Here is a 24,989-nt window from a genome sequence, read left to right on the forward strand (position 1 = left end):
GAAAAAAATATCCCATACGATTCCCACCTGTGCACAAGAATTTTCAATAAATTCATCAAATATTCCCTGTTTGATGAAACCACCCAGTTTTCTGTTGTAACAAATTCAACGACAAACGCGACGAGATAATTTAACAGGTCCCCGAGTAGTAACTAAGCAACACGCCTTTATTGGAATGAGCGTGTAACTTTTACATTACAACGAAAAAAAAAAAAAACGCCGCTGTTGACAGCCGCCTTGTGCATGCGTTTCGCATACTTGGCGACGCACGAGCGCTCCGCCGCCCCCTCCCGAGGGTGCAAGACTGCCGTCTGACGGGCCGCTCCTAGGAGGTCATCTCGCGGGAACCGCACCTTCGCGCACCGACGCCGTCGGCTCCCAAGTAATTCACTTATACACGCATGCCACCCCCCACAACCGCACGACACACGCACACACGAACAATGTGTTTATCTTTGCTGGCGAAGCGTCCAGCGAGTGACTCCAGCTCAAATGAGTTGCCCGCGCCCTTTTCGGTCGTGAGATGCTTATCGCGTTTTATGTCGCTAAGATGTAAATTAGACGCCGTTCATCCTTTAACTAATATAAGGAATACTCGTAGGTATATGATCCACATACGTAAATTACTTTCGCTACTCTTTCTAATTGATTTTTTTAACAACAATAAAACAATGTAGAAATTATATTTTTATTATTCTTATCAGAACTAGAATATTCTTTTGCTTCTATTCGGTTGATATTAACCCTTGTCGTAGTTGAGCACGATCATACTACTCGTAAACGTCTATAAATAAAATATTTTTCATGTTTATATCTTTAGCATTTTATTGTTGTGTGCATGAATACAAACATTGTCCATTGTCATTTCGTTGCACGACATGCCCGTGTTCCAGGGTTTTATTTCACAATCCGCTGCTGAAGACGCACGTGAAAATGAGCGCCAGTGTGAGCAATCACGTACTTGATAACCAGCGAGGACAGCACGACTCATTCTGCGCCTTTGCAGCGTGCGTGAGGATGTCGTGCGAGATGTTGAGACAGATACGCGAGTAATGACACGGATATATCATGCTAGGACGTGGTATGTCCACCCAGCCGCCCCTTTTGCTAGGTTACTATTAGTGTGGCATGCTAGAACAATGAACGGAAGAAAAAATCCGAATGTCATACTTTTAAAAATCTATATAGGTATAGCTATAGCTATATTTATAAAAGAAAACAAGTTGTGTTAGTTACAACGTTTATAACTCAAGAACGGTTGGACAGATTTTGATTATCTATGATTTTTTGGATTTGTCTTTGTCTCGAATAGAAGAATAATTATTAAAATTATTAGAATTATGGTTTTAAGGGTGTTAAATAAGGGTTGAAAGTTGATATAGACATTTAGAAATAGTTGTAGCTAAATAATTGAATACCAAATGGCGCTAGAGCGCATGAAAAGATATTTTCATTTCTTTGAAATAAAATTCCGAATAATTTTTTGTTGCGCATGCGCATAATATGATAACATTAATTAATTACTTATTTTTTTTCTATATCTACTTAATATAAACTGAAGCATCTACTTTATGTGGAGTATTCTAATTCACCTAAAGCCATGAAAGAATGTTTTATACTCACAAAAGACTAAAGGACGAGAAAACCTTTTAACTAGCTCGTAGCGTGTGCATGTATGCCACTTACGGTTTTCCGTCGAGAGAATCATCCCGGCGAATCGCTTAGCCGCGCGCAAAGCAAGCCCGTTGCTTAAGATCTCAAGGATCATTGTGAGCTTTAATTAAGAGCGAATATAAGGATTATGCAAATGCGTTCTTGTCCGCCGATAGATTGGAATCTTTCGTCGACGGTGCTGAAAGCGTGGTGCTGCTCGGTAATAGCGGCTTAAAGATGTGACGCTGTTCGATTCTATTTACACTTGAGGTTTTCCACTTAAGTTTTCTTGATTAACTTGGGCAAAGGTTAGGATTATCATGTCTTCTGGAAAGCGTGTAATTGAATTTTGTCTTTTAACATAATTCTTTAAAGTTTTTTCTTTTTTGTTTTAGATTCGCTGGGTGAGGAGTATCGATGAACAACAAAGTAAATGTAAGTAAATTTTAGGTTGTATTAGGATAAGTTAGGTTAGGTCATTAAAATAACCTAAAAAATTTAAAAAATTGTTTTTCGATTTTAAATTTAGCGTTTTTAAAGGCCTGGGTATAATAATTACGTAAACATAAAAATTTTTAATAAATAATGTTTTTCTTTCGAACACGCAAAAAAACACAAACACACACAAAAGATTCTTAATGTCGTGCACCAATATACGAGGAACTGATAGGAATCGCACCTACATTAGAAGTTAGAAGCTTTTATCTGTTTATCAGTCGATCTACCTCTTTGCACTAATATCACACACGGCGACAATGGCAACTAAAAGACACACAACACATCACTTTATTGGGCGCTGTCTAATAGCGTCGCCGGCGCTCTGGGGGCGCCCCATCTAGCGTGTGTGCGTTACTGCTTATCAAGATCAATGAATAAGTAAGAAACGTGTGTGCACTCACACACACACAACCGCCACCTTAATACTTTCTTCCAACTCGCGTGGTTTGTACACCTACTCGTAGTACTTTAATATTCAAACATTTCGTGTGTAGTCCTAAAAAGTCGTGTCAACCTCGGGCGGGTAGATAATACATAATGTCACCCTCATATTTTTTCCTTCATTTGCATAGGTGCTTCTTAATGTGTTTGAGGTTTTTATTTCTAATAACGTGTAACTATCTAATAGCTCACCGAGTAAAAGTGGTAAATATGCGTTTGGGTTTCGTGCCGTGGCTTTTCGGTCGTTTGGGGAGATTTGCTTTATTAATAAATGATGCGTTCGGGACATTGCCTTCCTCTTTGTACGCCGAACGCGTAATCGACTTTTTCTTACTAATTATTCCGTTTACTATACAAACCGAGCGGACAATACCTGCGAAGCAGCGTCAACAAAATGTAGAACTTTGATAATAACTCGCTAGGTATCTAGGTAGTAAACCACAAAAAGTTGAAAAAGGGTTAGACATATAGACATCCACAAAAAATTATATAATTGCTTGTAATGTAGGTAAGTTATTGTCGTAGAAATTCAATATTTGATTGAGTGTTTTTTTATGACTCTTTTTTCTTATTGTTGATATGGATCATTGATTGACTTCTTTTTGCTTAAGAATATTGTATTATAGAATTGGCTAGGCGATTTGCTAGAATATTGAAATTTATTTGGAAGCAATATTTATTTCATCAATAATATATTAATTTTTAGCGTCTTGCGAGCAATTTTTAGTTTTTTAAAGTTTTTCATAAATTATATTACGATAATAACCTATAAATTTAATTTTTGATAAATAGTAATATATTTTACTTACTTTCATAGAAATTTTTTAGAAATACGTTTATTTGTGAGTAAAAAGGTTATTGCTGAAATTGATATATAATTATTACATATTTCTCATTTGGCTATTTTATTTTGAACACTTTTAATATTTACTTACGTAGACTTTTTTTCGTTTTGCTAAGATACATTTCCCTTTCTTTCATTTCCGGCCAGTCACGCGTCGACGCTCTCGTTTTCTTGCAATGTTGATATTGTGGTCTTCAAGGGTGAGTGTTTAGCCGACTTAGGAGACTAGTGTCTGACGAATTTGGTAGTAGCACCTCATGCTGCTTCTTGATTGTCCTAGGGCACGCGCTGGACATATGGCACTAGAACTATAATTTAATTTTTATTAACCAGTTCATTAGCGCTAAAGTTTATTGTTCTTACCATAACTTTAAAATAATCCAGAAAACTTTAAAAATTAGAAAAAAAATTGAAAAAATACAAAAATTTAAAACTGAAAAATTTATATCAATTTATCAATAAACTTACAGGTATTATTTTTATTTGGCCCTGCAATAACATTTTGCACTTTCTACAATTTATATTTCTGCTAAAAACGCAATTTTTCTTTAAAAACTATAAAAATATTATCATTCATTCACCATATGCAACACCACTTTATTTTCCTCAAAAAAGTCGTTATATTGCATACCATGCCATACATTACCCCTTGTCTTGAACATATAACTTAAGAAACGTCTTAAGACGTTTTTATACCCACCGGTATTGAACGCACCGATGCATACTGTCCGATGCTCACTGGAGGATGACAATGCATCGTAACGGTCGCGTGTCGTACTCGTGCACCTACCTAAAAACACATAGCACTTTAAGCGCCCAACGTGTGCCTGTGCCCTTTATCTTACGATAGCGAGGGAGACGCGTGCCCGCAATTAAATTCACTTCCTTACGTTGTTCGTTAGATTCAAAATTGTGCAGTCGGTAGAACGGCGCGGCGTGCAGTGGGGATGCAGGCGCAAAGTCAATGTGTTAAAGAATATCTTTCTGATAGTTTTAGTCGTGCGACGAACGTCTTGAGATTAAGACTGGTTTTGTGATAAACATTTACAACAATTTTATAAGTGCAACGTGGACATTTTACCTCGTGTGATATTATTTCGGGTGATTTAATAGTTAAATTAAGTAATTCTTTAAGAAACAGCATTGCAATAATTTCAAGGTTAGTAAAAAATTGTTTTTTATTAATTATTTTTGATATATTGAAGTTTAAATCAAAATTTTTTCTGGTATAGATGTAAATTTTTAAATTAAATGCTACAACTATTTGTTTATGCGTTTTTTTAATATATCGTAGTAAAAAAATGCAATTGAACAAAATATTTTAGTATTTAATGAATTATTCTTAATTAAGAAGTATTCCCAATAAATATTCCGCGTTATATGTTTCTGAATTTAATACTTATGATGATAAATTAAAAATATGCGCAAAATTAAAGATTCTCACATCATTACTGTCAAAGGGATCAATTATTGCACGCCTATTTGTATTCTGGACACATACAACAAGTTGCGATTGCAATGCAACGCCAAATCAATGAATGTACACTTGCAAAACACACGCACAGACAACACATAAACAAGCGGTGTGAAACAGTACGAAACAGTAAAATGTATTAATAGGTGTCATTCCTATGAACGCCCGAGTATTGCCCGTGCTTGTGAGCGTTAGCATTGAATGAAAATGAAAATAAAAAATAAAACAAAACGCGCGCGTGAGAATATAAAAAAAGCAGCAGTAGCAGCGGGCCTGCTTCGCCAGCCGGTGAGCGGCGTCGGCGGCGGCAGTGGTGGCCGGCGTGGATCGGAATCGAAAGCGCACGGCGCGACCCGGAAAAAATGCGCCGCGCGCGCTAAGTACTTTTTTATTCGAACGCGCGGCGGCCCTATTTTTCCCGGCGCGCATTTTTATTTTTATATTGGGCGCCCCGCGCCACCGCCGCCGCCCCCCGTCGACGGGCATCGTGTGTTTGGCGCTTACTCTGCCGTGCGTTTGTGAGCGTACGAGTGGAGGACACCTGTTGTGTTTCGCCGAGTGTGGGCCAAAACGATGGCTATTGATAGAAATCGATGCCGGCGCGTCTCTGCGATGATCATATGGAAATCGCAAGTTATATCAGGACCGTAACAAGTTAATTTACAAGGCACTTTATTTTTTCTTGTATTTAATTGCCTCTTTTACTAATGATCGTCCAATGGGAAGGAAATTCATTCATTAAACCCGAATAAATTGATGTCGATTCACGAACATTTGCCAAATAAGCAATTCCGGGAATTACGTACGAGTGAAATAGTGAGATGAGATGCAGATGACCAGACACTGACCGAAATCGTTGCGTCTTTGTTAAAATTGCCTTCGAAGACAAAGGAATTGCGAGTCAGTGGCGATGTCGACGGTGTCATTGCCGTCCGAAGGAGATTTATATCTGCGATTCTAGGGGCGCAACTTCTTGAGCGCACCAGAAACCAGATGCTCGAATTGACTTCCACGCTGCGGACCTGCAATTACATTAAATTACTATCCCCCGGACCTAAACATCGATTTAATAGAATTGAACGTCTAATTGCCGATGGGTCTAAATGCTCAATGCTCACTAAAACGGTTTTATTGCAAATGAATGCAATTTGATAGATTTTACGATCACAAAATACGAAAAAAATTTTTTTTTGTTAAAAACGTATTAAATTAAATATTTACGTATTTTAGATGATATTATTTTATAAAAAAAAATTATTTTATATTTAATACTTGATTATCTTGCTGGAGTTGAGAGAAATAGTGGAAAGAATGATCTGAGCGTAGAATGAAACGTAGCGCGAAAAGCGAGCGAGTCCTAGTTGTAGTTCAGCGTGTTGCCACTCGAGGATGCCGGGGCGCCACGTGTCGGACGCCTTGGCTGCGTCGCGACGGCTGCTCATGCGTCCTGCGCCCCCACTCCGCACACCGTCGGACGCCGCTAGTGTGCCACAAGACGGGCATTCATGACCATGTCCCCTAAGTGTGTTGATTCCTACCGCATTATGTGTGTGCGCCTTTCATAAAATATCTAAGAAAATTTAAACTCTTAACATAAGGTAAGCCAAACACTGCTTCATCCAAGACAAAATCCTTTTTATTTTTTGTTTTTTATATAACCACCCGAAAAATCTCTCTTTTTATTTACAACCAAAACACAATTAAATAAGATTTTATTTTTTGCTTCCCAACAAAAAATAAATAAATTATGTTCGCCGTTGTCAAATAAAACAAAAGTGATGCGAAAATAAAACTGGTTGAAGTGAAATTGAAGTTTCTCCGTGCGAGCGTAAAATTAAAGGACAAGTGTGGGACTTAGACGCCGGCTCGCAAGCGCCTGAAACACGTTTTCATAGTTCGGCTCTCTGAAGTTCAAGTGTGCGCATCTGACAACATTTTAAATAAAACATAAACATAATCTGGTGAAAATAGATTCTTTTTAAATTGTCAAGCCACTCTTCACGTTAAACCGGCGGTAAATGATTTACATCAGAAGATATAAGAGGATAAATCCAAAAAACAGTATGTATTTCAAATTTTCGAGAATTTAAGTTTTGAGAAATAAAAATAAAAGTCGAGATTTGAAAAAATTAAAATTTTGCTTTTAAATATTTTTTATTGAGGTTTGTGAGATTTTAAAGTCAAAAAATGAAAATTTGATAAATTTGCTTTTTGGAAATATAAGTTGTGCGGGCAAGTGCTCGAGCGTCTCGCGAGTGAGCGTGCGAAGGCGCCGGGCAAAGGAAGTGGTGGGAGCAAAGTGGTGGGGCACGGGCGGTCAGCTCCGCAGCGCAGCGCTGGTGGCAAATCTTAAAAAATCTTCGAGACGACTTAAAAATCAACTTAATTATCCTCCCCCACTTGCGGCGCGCCGGCAGGCGGCGGAGGCGTGGCGTGGGTGGTGGGGAGGCCGGCGGCCGTCGTGCACTTGCCGCGGAGCGACGCGACGCCGGCGCCGCGCCGACGTTAGGCGCGCGTACGACGAACGTCTTCCCAGTCAGTCGTCGGCGGCGGCACGCGTCCTCCGCTCACACACGCGCTCGCTCGCTCGCACTCGCTCCTTCTCTGCCGGCAGCGTGCGCGTGCACGGGTGGCGGGCGCGACGCGCGAGGCACGGCGCCGTCTTACCTCGAGACGCCTTCACACTCCTCCGGCATCCTTCGTGGCGGCCAGCGGTGCGCGCACACCCTCACACCCGCCAGCGCCAGCGCGAAAGCGAAGAGCGCGCACGCCGCGCGCACCACACAGTTCAGTGCCGAGACGTCGCGACGACGGTCCTAGGACGCCTTCACGACGCGCCGGCGACCACCCCCCTCGCAGGAGAGTGCTACGCACGAGCGTCGTCGTCAGTCGACTTGGGACTTCAACTCCGCCGGACTTGTTCATCCTTGCGAGCGCGCGCGAGAGTTGGACTTTGACTTTTCGCCGCGCGCTTCGACTTGGAACTTCGTCTGAACGCAGTGCTGCGATACAAAAAATAAAACTAAACCAACAAGAAAACATTCAGTGAACTTTTGTTTTTCAAATATAACCGCTATATTTAATAACCAACCATTTAACCAGTTAATAAATTAAACTTAAATGTACGAGAACACTTAGTGAAAATTAACTATAATCACAGTTTGAACTGAACACGAGTTTTAAACACAGTTTGCTACATGGACGAATAATACTGGAGTGGAAAAACTATCTTCTTCATCACCAACTATTATTATCCTCCTTTAAACAAAAAATCACTCTGCTGCTCATGGATATTTTTTATTTTTGTTTATGCGAGTGTCCGAAGGTAATTTATTGCTTATTAATCTTAGTTAATATTGTGCCAACGGTGATTGAAAATTTTACGCGACCGCACTTTGCCAACCACCAACTTCAACTGAAGCTCACGCATCGGAATTGCATGAAACTCACCGAACTAAACCCTGCAGATTATTTTAAAACTTGTTTTATTCTTTTGTAAAAACAAGTCGGACTTGTTCTCTTTCACAAAGCCTATACAAAGCAACGTAATTCATGTGTTTGTGTGAATAAAATGAAAGAAGGGTTTCGCGCGCTAACGGTTTCTTACATTCGAGTAAACAAAAATATACGATGTTGTAAAATTGGTATTTTATTCGTGTGTTATTACTACTACATAGTTGGGTTTTGCATCAGAATATTCGGCGCGTTAGTTTTACCAGTTTTGCTAGTTTCGACCAGCATCGTTTTCGGCTACGTATAATTTATGCTCTCAAAGGGAATTTATGGTATTGTGCACCGTGCAACGAACTCGCTGTGCGCGGCTGCCCGAAACGAAATTCGCCAATCTCTACATGCGGCGGCGGCGGCTGCAGCGGCAGACACACGCACATCGCGTGTCCCTCTCGTGCCGCTCTCGATTCTCTCGAGTTTCGGAACGTTCAAAATGTTTCAATAATGCACTCCGGCGCGGCGGCGTTGCTGCACGCGGCAAAACATGTCTGCCCCTGGTTTGTTCGTTGTTTTCGGCCGTCGCCGTCGCCAACAATTCGTACATTATTTCGTACGCATTGGTGCGCCCTCCGCGGCCGCGATGCGTGTTTTGCACTTTCATCATGCTGGTGCGTTTCGTTTTATTTCATTTTCGCAATTTGCAAATTCGCTTTTCGCTCGCCTCCAACGCACCGGCGTATTCTCATATTTCCTGCCTGTGTATAGTTAGTGCTCCCAGTACGTCGATGCGTAGTATTTTTTTAATACCAGCGCCGCGCTGTAATAACGACCGACGCACCGCGCGCGCTCAGAGTTTTTTTTTTTGCGCGCGTTTGCTGTTCGCCCGCGCTCTGCTGTCCCGAAAAAATGTAACAAAAATTTAATTTCGAAATTTCCCATCCAGCGCGCACACACAACACACAAACGGTTAGAAAATAAACGCCGCGCGTAATATTTACCGGTTTTATGTTTTTCTGTTTTCGCATCGTTTTGCCCTCCTTTCAGTTTGGGAGTTTATTTTGCGTTTTCGAAATGTTACCCAAAACCGGTTTGATCACGACGTATATTTTCATACAGTAAACAGACTAATGTGACTCATGTGTGGCTTAAAAAGGGGGAACGCATCTATCGGAGGGTACTAAAAGCTTACCGTACCTCGAAAGCTCCTGGTACCCTCGTTGTATAATAAGTTGCCTATGTTATACTCTTGCAAACAAGTTTAAAACTCGGTGTTTGTAATGTTTGAAGAGTAGCCTAGGATAAAAGTTCAATAAATTTTCGAAAAAATTATTTTTGGGGATTCTGGACGTTACTCATTCTCCACTCGTGGTGTGAGCGTCCCGCCCCATGGTTTTGATGTGTTGGCGGTGGCGGCGCACGCAATGCACACGCTCCAGTCAGCGCAGACTGTAGTCAAGGCAGCATTTGGCGGTGGCAGGCGGAACGTTTTTTTTACACTCGCGGACCCACGCGTTTGTTTTGTTGCGCGTCCTGGCTCGCGGCGGCATCAGTTTCCACGAGGGCAGTTGGCGGCGGACGCGCTGCGAGAAGAGAGAGATTTACTGTTTGTTTCGGCGAACTTTGCGATAACATAAACTAACTGTGCCGACGCGCGGCGCAAAGCGTAAAAATGTTTAAAAACATGCGCAGAGCTGCAGCCTCACCACTAAACCAACTAGAAAAAAAAATGTGCACAAATATTACGTAAAATGCATGTGCACCCCCATAAGCCACCAAACGACAGGCTCAAACAGAAATGAAGCACATCGAAAAGATGCGCAAGTTGCACATATGTAAAATACGATGGAAAAATGCAAAAAAATGAAATATTGGAAAACAATGCGTTTACGCACGCAAAAGAATTAAATCCTTTCGAATTATTTACGAGTGGATTTTACAATCGCGCGTTCAATCGTGCACAACATAATTTTGAAAGATTTTTTTTCCCAATACTGATACTATAAGTCATGCAAATTAATCAAAACATTCGTAAAAAGATTGAATGTAAATAACAAACATAATAAATACAGCGCAACGTAGCGCAATTAATAATTTAATTGCATAATTGTCGCCAGCGCGTAACAGTCCGCGATAATTTGCAGAAATGTAGAAAATATCGGGTGTATATTTATATTATTACGAAGTTAAACACGCTCACCATGAAGGCAACACGCCAATCACCCCCGCCGCCGCTACCCAATTGAGATATCAATGAAAACGAAAATGAAATTTGTAAATTAAATTGCGCGATGCGAATAAATAGCGCAAACATTCACATCTACGCACTTGGAGCGCGGTAATTGTGTGCCGTACGTGCGGCATGAATGAATGAATGGCGTGAGGGTAGGTCAGTGTCAAATATGTGTGAATATTAATGTAATTGAAACTGATATTGTGTTTAATAATTAACCTGGTTATTGGCGCGGTTGTTCGGTCGACGCCACTCGGCGATTAAATTTTTAGCGGTCGCGCTCGCACATATGCAGGGGGGCGGGCATGCCGATTGAGTCCGGCAATAAACAAACACTCGATTTATATATAATAATCATATAACCGACCGAACCACCGCCGCGGTATTTATTCATATAATCATATATTAACGCATTTTGTACGAATTCATTTTCGAAATGTATAAATTTATACAATTTATACAAAACACTGGGATGTTTGTATAATTTCATTATGATTTGTGTTGCGTTACAAAACCACCGCCACCGCCACCAGCCACCCGACGACACGCCAGCGTGCATCGCGCCGAAAATAATGATAAAATAATTTATTTTAAATCGGTTTCGAAATTGAATTAATTACTTGTCGATTTAATTCGGTTAGTATTTGAAACTAATTTATATGTATATTTTCAAAAAGCCACCTACTCAATCATATCAATTTTTGTTTTATTTAGTTGTTCTTTCTGGTCAGTCCAGAGGCGTGTTGTTGGTTGCCTACGTTGAAAGCGCATATCGCTGGACAATTACAACAATTCTTTGATAATTACACGGATATCGGGCGGTAATACTGTCAGTCAATTAGCGTATAATAGCCGAGTGGATGTGTGAGTGAATATTTGCATTGTGTGCGTGCCAACCGCTGCCCGCTAGCTGTAACTGCCGCCCCCTTCCTAGGCATATCGCGCTACATTCACTCCATGCACATATATACAGCGTGCAATGATTTCGAAAGCCAATATGGAGGCGGGGGACGGCATTGCACTGTATACATCGACAAACCCGTCACACTACGCACTGTTAATAGATTATGCACTAATGTATTTTGCTAAACCTAAACACATGCGATATCAATCGGCAGCGGTAGTGGCGGCGGCGGCGGCGTGCATCAATGACACACAATATTGTACACGAGCGCGCAAGCATGACGGAGAGAGATAGACGCGGTGAGAGTGAGAGTGTGGAGGCGGTGTGTGGGTGGTCGGGTGGCAGGGTGGCAACGTACATAATTTGGTCACTAGTTTACACATTATGGTTAATTGCGGTCGGCCGCAAACGACTGTTCATTAAACGTCACTGCACGCCGCTGTTGCCGCCCCCGCGTTTGCACGGTTAGCGAAAGTTGTTGCTTCCGTACACATGTGATGCATTGTCACGTGTTTCTCATATATTGGAAAGATTATGTAAATAACGTCATTTATTACCTATAATAAATTCATAATGTTGATGTGTGTGTGTGGCTAGGTACAGTGCGCGCACGTGGCGTTAGTTGCAATTACCGGTGACCATTTCCGCGTACCGGAAATCGCCAAACGTCATGCGTCCGAACGTTCAACTCACGCACACAATTTTTCGCTTCTTCCATGCGTCGAAATTTGTTACTTTCACGTCCGAATAAATCGATATGCAGCTGTCGCTAACAATTATTATAAATATTTCATTCCTCTTACACCGTATAAAATGTGAATAAAAAACGTGGAAAAATATTTGAATCAAAAACTTTAAACTCAAAGTCCGAAAGCATTTATAGCCCATTTTTCTGGCTGCAGCGAAATATAAAAATAAATCAAAAAGCAATTAAATGTCATACTCATTTGTCCATCAAGCAGAGTGAGTGACGAACGCGCATCAACTCGCTGGCATCAGCGCTCTCTGGCAGGGCACTTGAAAAATTAATTGTAACTGTAACTCAACGGGAGAGAGAGTGTGCAAACGGTTTTCGCGTTATTTTTTTATTTTGCGCTAGGCTCTGGATGGGCGGCGCTGGCGGCACATCATCGTCAAAAGTCAACAAGTCACTCGCGCACTGATTCAACCATGAACCACGCAATCAAATAATCCAATAAAATAGCATTAAATGACGACCTTAATTTCACTACAAAATATCGCGCGTTTTCCAACTTGAATTTTTTTTTTCCTATGCGTAGAAAACTATTTATTATTATTGCTTGTGGCACTTACTAAACGATAATTATTTGTTATTATTTAACGTAAAATGCGGGTTATTGGAGAAATCTTTAAAGGAAGGTTGAAAAATCGCATGCAAATGTTTCGTAACAAAACTCGAAGCAGTTTTGAAATATTAAAGCCCAAAGGAGACGTCAACTGGAGTTTCTTCTCTTAAAAATCAAATTATCACATTTTATTTTGATTTTTTCCGTATTTAAAATATTTTATAATACGATCCTGTAACTTAAAAGCATACCAAACACTTATTTAATATTCTTGGTGCGTTTCTGTCAACCTATTAGTCTGTTTCTGGTGCAACTTTATATCTCCACGCCGCACATGCCCCCATATTCTATTTCTGGATGTGTTTTATGTCATTACAGCAATGTTTCGATTTCGATAAAGCAAACGACATGGTTCTTAAGTAATTTTATACATTATCACATCATATCACTTCTGTTTCTATTTTTATTTCCGACGCAAACACGTGACACTTCGTGTGAAACGGAAAAAAGCGATTGGAACGCCAGTAGGCGTCTTGACAGCGCAAGATTAGGTTACAAATATTGTAATTCACTTGTGTGATGATATTTTATTAACGATTATGTTTTGTTTTGCTTGCAGACTACGTAAATGGACTATAACTTGCTCCCAACTTCCCTCCCTTCCAAACGGTAAGTGATTTCATTTCTGTACTCAATAAATTAAGAGTAGCTGTGACTGATTTTGGTGAGTGTTTGTTAAGGTTAGTACTAGTGTGACTATTTTCATACAGATGGCGCTCACGCGTATCTGGAGCAATGTTTGGGTAGGCGGGTGCGTGTTTATATACACACGATCGCGATATTGCCGATATCCTCATTCGACGCGCTTCGAAAACGGCAACACGCTAATTGATTTAAAGCACTTAACGAACCCTAACCGCTTTCGATCTGTGCGCGCTCGCAAACGTTTCCGCGTGTGCCCCCCGCGCCGGTCGAAACGGAAAGTGCAAACATCGAATGCCGAACGGCGCGAGATGGGTCGATGACAATATCGAATCGTCTGGCAAATTAGCGAATTAATGCGCTCGTTATAAGATTACCTGCATTGCGTGCGTATTTGGTTTATCGCCTATATACACTTCTACGCATGCACAAACAATTGACAATTTTGAGGGTGATTATGGTTCAATTAAATTGCTTTAACTTAAACTTTTACTGGAGGCATTTTTAAAGAGAACTGGGCATGTCTTATTGGTGTAATACACCTGTATGCATCAAAGGGAACGCGTTTCTTATTGGAGGCGCACCTGTTCCGTGACGAGGCGGAGTTTTCGTGCGACTAAAATAAAACCGTGCGCGAGTTAAGACGCCGAACGTAACAAGTGGCTACGCGCTGAGAACTTGGCCACTCCTTGAGGAAATTACAGTTTTCTTTTTACTTCCATCTTCCACCAATCAAAAAGCATAGAATTATATTATGATAAAATTGCTTTGACGTGTCAAAAAGATCGTTATGAAAATTACGTTTGTTGAATAAAATAACAATAGACTTGTAAAGTACGAGAACGAGTCGCGTCGGTCATAGGCCGCCTGTCGGTCGCCGGAATGCTACTTACAGGACATTATGTCCTGATAATAATGTCTCCAGCGTAGCGTGTCTCCTCTTTTTTTGCTTACGCCAACTGCGCGCGAGCACTGCTTGCAAGTACAAACGAACGATGAACACACAGCGCATAGAAAGTAGAAAACATAATAATGTCGGTTTGTAATACTTTGGCAAATCTAATGAGTAATGACTACATTTGTGTGCGCTGTGTACCGGTACTTACAATAAAAAAAGCACTAAAAATAACAGGAAGCCGAATGTAAGCCAAAGCCACATCTCACACAATCGATCTGGATCTCATCTCGTGAGAGTAATTTATTTATTGTTAGAATAATACGCCACACAAAACACACAAAAAAAGAAACTAATTAGGTAATTAAAACATCTGATAGAATACGAAATTAAAATTGCTAATAATAAAAAAAAGAAACTCATCAAATATTTAGTCAGGACGGGATTCGACGGGACGCTTCAAACGGAAAGAATAAAAGAGGATATTATTCAAACAGTGAGCGTGGAAAACTCAAATTAATTAGCGCCATTGATGACGACCAGACGCGTTTGTTTAAATTCTCTCTTGAAGCCAGTCGGCGAGAGCGATTCGCGGATCTTATTTCGCGTCGCGAGCCGGCCAATAAGAACGCCGCGCGCCGGAAGTGCGGAGGAGTGTTTCGGACGCGGCTCACCTTCTTTTGTTTACACTTTGTGCACTTTGGCTCGTTGCCTCGCTGTGCGCTGTTATTTTTTTTTTATTCTGGCACAATAAAAGCGAATAAAAGCCGACGATCACGACATCCGGATGGAGTTGATTATAATTTCAGCTTGTTGCTAGAGATGGATTTCGAAATTGTACATTCAATATGTGCCCACTTACGAAATGTTTTCATATCTGACCATTAACAATCCAATTACATGCTTATTTCCTAACTAATACTATATATGCAAATGTTTTTGTATGTTTGTAACGCTTTCAAGCAAATACCACTCAGCCAATTTTGATAAAATTTACTGGAGAGATAGTTTAGACTTTGCAAAAGACAATAGGATAATTTTTGTCGTGAAAATATTGCTGGAAGGGTGTACAATAAGGGATGAAAGTCAATATGTATTTTATTCACAGTAATAGTTGTATAATTTGAATCTAGATGGCGCAAAAGTACATCATGAGCATATTTTTGTTTCTCTAAATTAAAATTGAGTATTTTTTGAGGAAAATGGCGTATAATTCGTCCAGGATACAAGAAAGTAATTAATTTTTTGAATAATAAATCCTGATCTGTTTAAATTGTAGTATAAAGAGCACGATCGACATTATTTTGCAATCGATGATTTAACAGGTGATCATTAAGTGGAATTATAATACTCAAGTCCACATTCGTGACACATGCTGCTCCTAGCCTTGACAGCATCCTGTTTTCGAGCGAGCTCCTCTCGCGCAATTATATTTCGATAGCGTCGTTGCTGTGTGTGAATTACTTGTTGCTCTCGGTGACAAGTAAGAAATTATCATTAGCGTGCGCCGTTATAATAATCAACTGGATCGGAAGTTTTCAACATGTAGACAATGTTTTTTTTTGTATTATTTGTTGTTGCTCACCAATGCGACATTAGTGGAATTTCATATTTCATTCAATTCTGTTTGCATATTTTTTGTGTGTCATTTAATAAGCTGTAGGAAATTAGGTGAACAACAATAAGATGGCAAATGTTGGCAAAATCGGGCGATATGAGACTGCCTAGAATAATGCTGCTCGAGTATTGTTCGTTTATCGCGTCGTGAGCACGCCAGCACAAAGTAAAGGGGGTAAAACACATCTGCCGACTTTGCGGCACGGCGCGCACCCCTTGAAAGAAAGAAATTACCACCTGGCGGTTCTCTGATGTGCGCGCCACGGTGCGCAAACAAGAAGGGCAGGACGATGACGACGTCGCTTGACGAAAAGAAGGGAGTCTAATCTACCACTGCACATATGTGTGTGTTAGTTACCCTCTACCTCTACGTTAATTTGGCTCACCTCTAGTGTAACGCTTAGAACCATACGGAACAATTTATGACAGCAATTTTTATTTATTACCTACATTTACATATACCTTACATCTGGAGTCACCTTGTTTCGGAATGCACTCACGCAACAAATGATATTACAACATATGTTCGGTATTTTCTGCGGAAATTTCTACATCAAAAACTGATCGATCTTTATCGATCACTGAACATCTTGTGTTGTGTGTGTCGCCTACTTTCAGTAGCGCCTATTGATGTCATTTTAAAGGCACTTAAGAAGTCGTTGTGGTTTGTTATTATCTGTGGGTGGCGTGAACCCTGATGCAATATCTTCAGGTAAAAGCAAACAAAACATAAAAAAGAGCATTCAAGGCAAACCTTTTATCAAAACTACGCATTGCCCACAAATTAAACTTCTTTACAATACGAGAACAAACAAACAAACCGAGAATTAAGATTGATCTGCTCATAGGCAAGAAAATGTGCAATCGACAACTTGACATATGATACTTTTTGCATCTGCAAAAACATAATATTCGATTTCGTTTTACGGTCAAATAGTTTTCTTTTTGGTCGAGCGTACTTTAATCCAATTTACTTCAGAGCGGTCAAACAATACCTTCATTCGATCTGGGGATATGCGGTCGAGAGCGGATGTTTATCTCGCATGCGTTCTGACGACAAGTATTGTTGCATAATTTAAGCGATAATTAACTTAGGTTTGACCGGTGCGCACTGGCGTCCAGCGAGGAAAAACGAGGACACATACACACACGCAGGTTTTCTATTCAATGGCGGTGATGGAGAGCTGGTTTCAAGTCCGATGACTTTATACCGTGCATCCTGCGGAATGCCGCGAATTCTTTGGACCGCATCACCTCGGCTCACTTGATGATACGTTTCGTACGCCAAAGCGTAGCGGATATCCTTTCTGGTTTATATCCGCGACGATTTACTTCCACTATGATTTCATGGTAAAAATATCATCAAGTTTAGGCGCGTGACTATGACTAAATATCAACTCAAGTTAATCTCTATGACTATAATGATGTGATTAAATTAAAAACTTTTTTATTGGTTTCTGACACCTTGTATGACTTGCATGCGACTGGTTGGAGGATGGTAAAATGCTGAAGCGCGACGAGAATGGCATGTAAATATTTTGTCAACTCGAAAATTGCCTTTTTGCATTTAAATTAATCGTTTAATCGAAACCTCGGCGCCGCCACCACCGAGGTTTGTCGTTTGGAGAGCACCCCGGTGGTGCGCGAGAATTTTCAATAATTCAGAATTGCGTCGGGCTCCGGCCGCATTCGACACGTTCAGTTCTTGCTAAATAATTAGCGCATTCGCGTAAAAACTGCCCTGTGTCTCGTATGCCAGTCGGTCATCAATTTCGGAGGCACATGAAAATCGCATTCGGTGTGCGCTATTGGCATGAGGCGAAATTTATTGCCCTAGGTCTGGAAATTAAAGCAAGCCTCGAAAAGCCAAAATCAAACATTACCGCTTTGTATGACCCAGAAGTCATGAAAAGTCCCCCTTTCTGTAATACAGAAGCATGTGCGCAGTTAAGATCGAGGGACGCATATGTGACGTCGCTTAGTAGTAAACGTAGTAAGTTATACGTCTCGAAGATGACGTAACAGACTTGATATCGTTAGTACCTTTTGCTTGAGCCTTCGTAGTGCCAGGTGTTGAGTTCCCAACCGGAGGGAATGCACCTTGAGACATTTAAAAAGGTTTTTAAAGGTCGATTTCATTCAAAAGACGTCTAAACTTAACAACAGGACTTGCTCAACACCAGAAAGGTGCTACTATTAAAAATAAGGTCCTACACAATTTAATAACAATTTTTCTCACAAAATTATTTAAAAAAATCGTTTTTTGCGTTTGTTTACAAATCGACATGTGTCTCGGTACCATCTCTCGAATTTAGGGAGAGCGTCACACCGCTGGTTACAAGTTTAGTGGGTATGATTTGCGAAATGCGAGTAATATGTATTTTACGTATCAATGGACGAGTGGCAGCAGTGCACAAACACAATCTAGACGCGTGGCGTCGGCACGCTCGTGCCACTGGTCCTCGGTCCCGTTTTTTCCAAACTCCCTGTTTTGGTATTCAATCTCCTCTTTACACTGCATATACGAAGTGCATAGAGGTACAAAACAAAGAAAGCGGCTTCCCCTCTTGCAACTTGCAAGTAGACACCGGGCCTTTCGCTGCTTCGACATAATCTTAATACTTCATTGTGATGGTAATACAATCGAACAACTTGTGGCCATCTGCCATCTGCGCACGGTGATGACGTAGTGTATATACGTCGTATATCAACTTAAAGGTTCACTTAAAGTCGTAGCTACCTGTAATGTGTATTCGTGACGTCATATAACGTAACACGGCGTCTCAAGGTTGTAGGACGTCCGGTAATACCACCTTGCATTCATTCTTACCGTTGTGTAAGTCGGGGGAATTCCCCGATTAACCTAGATTACCAGCAACGCGGAAAAAAACATTTCCATGTTTTTTTCGCTAAAGGCTATTATTATCTATGTTCGTAATTAGGTAGAAAACTCACGACAGCACACGAGATCGCACACACGTACCGTTTGAAGGATTATTAGTTTATCCATTATAATAATATTAATATTTTCCCGAACGCCACGCCATTCGCTTGTTTCGTCGTCGGCGACACGCGGCTAAGGAAAACATTTATTTTAAAGCCGTTGGCGCGTGAGCGCTTCCTAAAATATTAATGCTATTCACTTGTAGCGCACTTATTGCGACAGATATTAATATTTCAGGCTGACGTAGTTGCTCCTATCTTTGCCCGACTATCGACGGATTAAACCAAGTCACGCTTGTCACGCGCCTTCACACAATCACCTCTACCGGGAAAATATCGCTCTTAAACTCGTTTATCTATATTGACTTTTCTACCTGCGTCATTTCCACCAATTAAGTTTTTGAGTAATTTTTTTTTATTCGTTTGGGAATGGAAAAATGTTTCGATATCAAGTTTTGGTAATATTTTAGTTTCTTTGATATGATCAAAACTTGGAATCGTGCATGGGAAACATTCTAACGACGGTAATAGTTTTGCTTGCGATGTTTATTAGTTCACATTCGCCGTGGCGTGCGCTATGGATACTATGTGCAGACACGCCACCGGAACCGCTCATTGTGTTCGCGCTACTTAGTCGCTTCCGCTAGGCGTCGCGCTTCCGCCGCGCGGGTCCTCACTCGGCAACGCTACACTTCCTTCGCTTCCTCTTTCAAGGGTCCCGGCCCACAGCAACACTAAGGGAGCTTACTTGGCTGGCGCGCGCGCAATTACAATTATGTGCACCCTTTTCGCGCGCGCGTGGCACAACATTAAGTTGTCTACAGGTGTGACTTGCTTCTTGTTATTAATATATCTTGACTACTTTGACGATTTAAGCCTTTGCAAACTAAGTTGCCTAAGTTTAGGCGTCGGTAAGTTTGAAGTGTTCATCTGTAAAGTCTTAGATATGATTAATTCGATTTTATCGGTTTGATATTTATCGGGATGTGCCGATTGTGCCGCCTCCGCATGTGTGTGTGCGTTGTGCAGCGTGCGCGAAAAGAGAATACGGTCGCGGACCGTTGGTCAAATGCAATGCGAGCGCTTTTATAATTCAGTTATTGATTTTGTCGGGTGGGGAGGCTTTTCCACCGCCCCCATCGGGCCGCATCCTGCCGGCAGCAGCCACCCGTCCCGCACGCTCATACTCTCTCACGGCTACTTCGTGTACGCATAACCCATATGGTTGTATGGGTGTATGTGTGTGTGTGCATTAAAAATTGAAATAGATTTTTGCATTCGTCCTGCCTGCATGGCATGCCTCAGTCCTGTCGGGCCTGGTCTTTTTTTTTGTGTTCTGTTTTTTGGATTTGCACGGCCGTTCGTCGTCATCATCCTATACCTAGCCGCCCCACGCGCGCATACGCACTATCTGCATCGGTGTGTGCGTGTGTAGATTGGTGCACCGGCACACAAAAACCGAGCGTGTGAGGTGGGGGCAGCGCGGGGGGCGGTTTGGAGCCGGCCGTGTGAGCCATATATAATTTATGAACGCGTCGGACGCGTCCCGGCGTTCGTCGGCGGCGGCGGCGGCGTTTTCCATGTTTTTCCGCGCTGGCATCTGTCACCAAATTACCGGACCCTTTCAGTCACCTGGTGAATTATTCAGAATATTTTTACAGCCAACACCGCACCAGCGCCGGCGTTTGCTCTCACACCTCCGGTGAGCTGCCGCTCTCAACTTGCGTATGCCTACGTATATTACGTATATTTACTAATTTACATATTTACCCGGTTTGCTGCTGGCCGACGAGCGAGGAGCAAATCATCATAATTATTCTCCGTGCCGGCGTTGTGCACTTTGCCGCCCCCCATCATCACAAATGCGCAAACATTTTTTCAATTCACTGCTTTTTACTTTATGAGTGGCCAAAGTGCACATTAAAATTAATCACTTCAAATCGGAATTTACATCCACAACGAAAAAGCGGGGGGAAATTTTCTTGCGGTTGGAAAATCACGTTCTTTAGATTAAAATCAGACTACTTGTTGCTAGTATATCCTTGTAAGAAAGGGTCGACTGCGGTGGGTCACGCCTTGCGATTTACTTAAAGAGTTCCTTCCGTGCGCGCTCCTTACAAACGACTTCCTTATAAGATTTCCTCGTCTCGGAGCTCGGCGCCTCTAGACGCTCAACAGGTTGCCACTTATTTCGCTCCCCTAAGGACTACGCTCACATCTTAGACCACTTTCAAGACGCTCGACGTTTGCCGAGTTTAGTCCCGGGACGATTTTCCGACTTCCCCTTATTTACTTCTTCGTCTTTTCGTTTACGAGCTCTCAATGTGTTTGCGCCATTTAAAGACGCTTATCTGGAATCACGAGAAGTTTAAATTAATTCGGAAATTAGTTGAAGTAATTACGAATTACATTCGCTCATTGGCTATGAAAGGCATAGGGTTTGATTAATTTTCTTCGTTCGGCATCTCAAGACCGACGGTGAGAGGTGGGAATACTTCATGTCGAAGAGCAAAAAGGTAATTTATCTCTTTGGAAGTTTGCGTTCTTGGACTATAATTAATTGCAGAGCAGACTGGGAATGGTCACGATCAAATGGACACGAAACTTTCGACATTGTTGCCAATCGCAAAACTTTAATTGCTTTCGGAGTTTCCACAATAAAATCCACCAGTGTTACATTTTTCATTGCATTCGTATTTATTTGACTTTTAGAAATAAATATTTTATTTAAAAAAATAGTTTAGAATTAGTTCACTTTGTAGGTACGGACGCGTGTGCCAATACGCCAGACACGCTACGTGTAGATAAATCCATTTATCGATTTTATCAAATTATTTGTGTTCACTTTGTGCGTTTGGCGTGTGTGTGCAAACGCGCAGTGTATGAAAGAGGCACGTTCCCGATATTTACTTGGCGCGCCTGACTTGAAAGTCGTACGCTGTAAAAAAAAAAACACACCAAATAATGGTTATAATGGTAAATCACCGGGCGACGGACGACGGGCGAGGAGAGACAGCTGCAACTCGCTTGCATCCTCGTGCTCGTGCGCTAAAGTTGCAACTTGCAACCAGCTGACTTCGTCTCCGAAAACCTCGGGCTGAAAACAAAGAAATATACCCTAGAAACTAGGCACCCTCAGATATAGCACAAAGAAGGGTGCCTTGGTTTTACGATTATACCGGAGGGTACATTTTACACTTCTCCCTACAACCAGCCATCAAGGTATGATCACCAAACTTTTTTGAACACTCTCTTCTCATTTTTAAACCTCTATAATTTCGGAACTTTACCGGCACACGCCAAGGGGTGTTTCATCATCACTCCGCCTAGAAATGCACCCTGTGCGTAATATTTTCGGGTGTTCCACTGCAACTAAACAGTAGGTCATTAGGAAAATTATATAAAAAAACGAAAGTTTTTTGTGTGTGGCATATGTGTGGTCAATTTAAAATTGAAAAATTTTAATTATGCAGCCGCGGATCACATCGAATGGAGCGTGCAGTCAATGAGGTCGGTTGGCGTGGAGGTGCGGGGGTTTATTAACAACCTGTTGATTGGAAAATTAATAAATTGATGTGGTGCATCATGTGTAGCACACGCGCGCCACATACAATGACACAATCGGCATATTATAATACCAAAGCGTAAAACCGCAACCACTCAAATGTACCAAAAATAATTCATTCGTTCATTCATAATTTTACACGTACTAGTATGCATGTATATCATTTTCATAACATGTATTTAAACATGCATATTAAACGCGGCAGTTTGTAAATTCAACTATTTAACTAAATAATCAAAACAAGAATTTAATTTCGCGAATTTTCATTCGACGCTTTGCATTGTAATTGATAATCTTCAAATGTGTACTGTTTTATTCGCGTGTAAATTTGTTAATCGTTTGTTAATCATATTTATCTATTGGTTTTCATAAATTCATTACTTATCAGATTCAAAACATCTGCGTTTTCAAAAAATATTTTTCGAAATATTGAAGAGGCCACTTATTTCTTGTACTTGTAAACTTCTTGAGCATTGATCATGTTATTGATCGATGCGATTTTCATATCTTTCTTTACCTCCTACGACCCGGTCCAAGTTTGAAAACAACATGTGCATACATGTAAGATAAGATGAATGCCTTCAAGGTGTGCTTTAAGATATGCTTCTGAAAACGACCTGTTCGGTAAGATAACAATAGAAAAACGCAGGTAGCTCACCGGTAAACCTGGAAAAGGATTAGGGCCATCGACGACCCCAATGATTTTGCAAATACTAGATGCATATATTTTGAAATGTAGAAACCTATGGAAGGGTTCGCGGATTTTAAGCGTAAAGGGTGAAAGAAATATCCTTTTGGCATAAATATGTAACATCTGCGGAAACACCTTGGCGGTGCTTCAGCGTCAGCTTCCTTTGAGTGTGAAGAAACATCTGCATGATACACAATTGAAGCAACAATAATATATTAAATTGGAAGCAAAATAATTTCATGCAAAGTAAAAGTTCGTTTGTCGTAAACGTATAAGAATAATAATCGGGGGCATGTGCTGTTTGTATTTGGATTTATGGCACGTACCACAAACTTAACCTTAAAAAATTTACCTCAAGGGAAGGAGTTATAAAATTTTACAATTAAATAGGAGAATAATGAATTTAACGAGAAATTAAATTTTTAATTTTTATTTTCGGTAGTAAAATATAAAAAAAAATATTTTTTGATAAATATCATGATGCTAAGGAGGCGCACGTTCTTGTAATTTGCTCGCTAGTTTATATCCGATTGAACACAAATTGAAATCGCTTGCGGGAAGATGTTACACGTTTGCCACCTGGTGTTTGAAGCACTTTATAACTCATAATGTTCCTACAATTCAGCGCCTACGCATCACCTGTCCTAAAAATTTAGTTTGTCTTGGTTTCTGCACAACTTCTGATCCATTTCCGTTGCTTTCTAAAGTGGCTAAGAAACAGCACGTACTTCTAGAAAATCGCTTACAAATTCTTATGCAATACAAACCAGAAGAAAATTAACAAAAGATCAAAATAACTTCCGGTGTGCCACAAGCCCCTGTTACTGATTTAATTGATACTTTCGAAGCAAAGTAACGAACTCGACGACTTTTTGACCACAATGCCCACCAGACAATATGCTTGACCATGCCGAACACCTAAAAAAAGCACCACGGGTGATTTACGAATACAACGTATTACACGAGTCACAAAGTAGAGTAAACGTAAGAAGTTGTTGTTGAATTGTTGGACAACTAACTTAACTCGCTTATCGTCGAATATCACATTGAGGCGTGTTAAAAGCCGTTTAGGCGTTGTGCACAATCACGACAAAGTGTAAACGGTGTTAACTGTCCTTGACGAGGCGTGCAGATGGACTTGTTTTGTGTAAGAAGCGATAAATTGTACAAATTGATGCACAGTGTACATTGACAACACTAACAATTTACGTTTACGCCTTGCTGTAAACTGCACACCCACTGTTCATACCTATACTCTTGAAAATAATTTCTACTCGTACCTACAATATAGATTTGATGTGTTGTGTTTGTAACGTTTTGACGGGCGTAGAATGTTTGTTAATAATTACTCACTCTCAATTAACGGATCGATGCAGGCACTCGGCGACTATGGCGTAAAAAATCGTGGTCGCAAAGATCAAACCCCAGCTTCGTTAAACGAATCGAAATTAAAAACAAACAAAAGGATTTCCGCAAAACTACGAGGGGGCATAAAATAGAAAGAAAAAAATTTCATTCAGTATCAGTCAGTATCAATCATGATCCAAAATGAACGTGAAAATTGTTTAGTGTTTAGTGTTGAAAATTTTGTGTGATTTTATCAAGCATTATGCTCTTGTACGATATCGTCGACGGCGGCGGCGGCGGCGGCGACCCGCGAGGAAGCGCATGCGTTGCGTACGGGCTCGCGAGAGCGAGATTTTAAAGCAAGCGGCAATGAGGGAATCAAACGGCGCACTTTTGAAGCGATGACCGCTCGTTCGATCGATGTTTTA

General features: G+C 40.9%; 1 protein-coding gene across 8 annotated transcripts in view; it reads left to right on the forward strand.

Moving 5' to 3' along the window:
* The first annotated feature begins 4,549 nt into the window (after positions 1 to 4,549).
* The window catches only part of LOC135801823 (homeobox protein prospero-like), a 40,457-nt gene continuing 20,017 nt past the window's right edge, over positions 4,550 to 24,989 (forward strand). For 5 of the 8 annotated variants that reach the window (XM_065315339.1, XM_065315345.1, XM_065315346.1 and 2 more), the window contains exons 1-2: positions 6,400 to 6,508; positions 13,421 to 13,470. The gene's annotated coding sequence lies outside the window, so the exon portion shown is untranslated. Of the gene's footprint in view, positions 4,596 to 6,399; positions 6,509 to 6,901; positions 6,972 to 7,714; positions 8,236 to 13,420; positions 13,471 to 24,989 lie in introns of those variants that run through there. The other 3 variants (XM_065315341.1, XM_065315343.1, XM_065315340.1) reach the window with 3 other exon arrangements.

Source organism: Atheta coriaria, unplaced genomic scaffold (genome assembly GCF_025399875.1).
Source record: "Atheta coriaria isolate IRGN ID8LTWV9N9 unplaced genomic scaffold, Caltech_Dcor_3.1 hic_scaffold_13_pilon, whole genome shotgun sequence".
Lineage (NCBI taxonomy): Eukaryota > Metazoa > Arthropoda > Insecta > Coleoptera > Staphylinidae > Dalotia > Dalotia coriaria.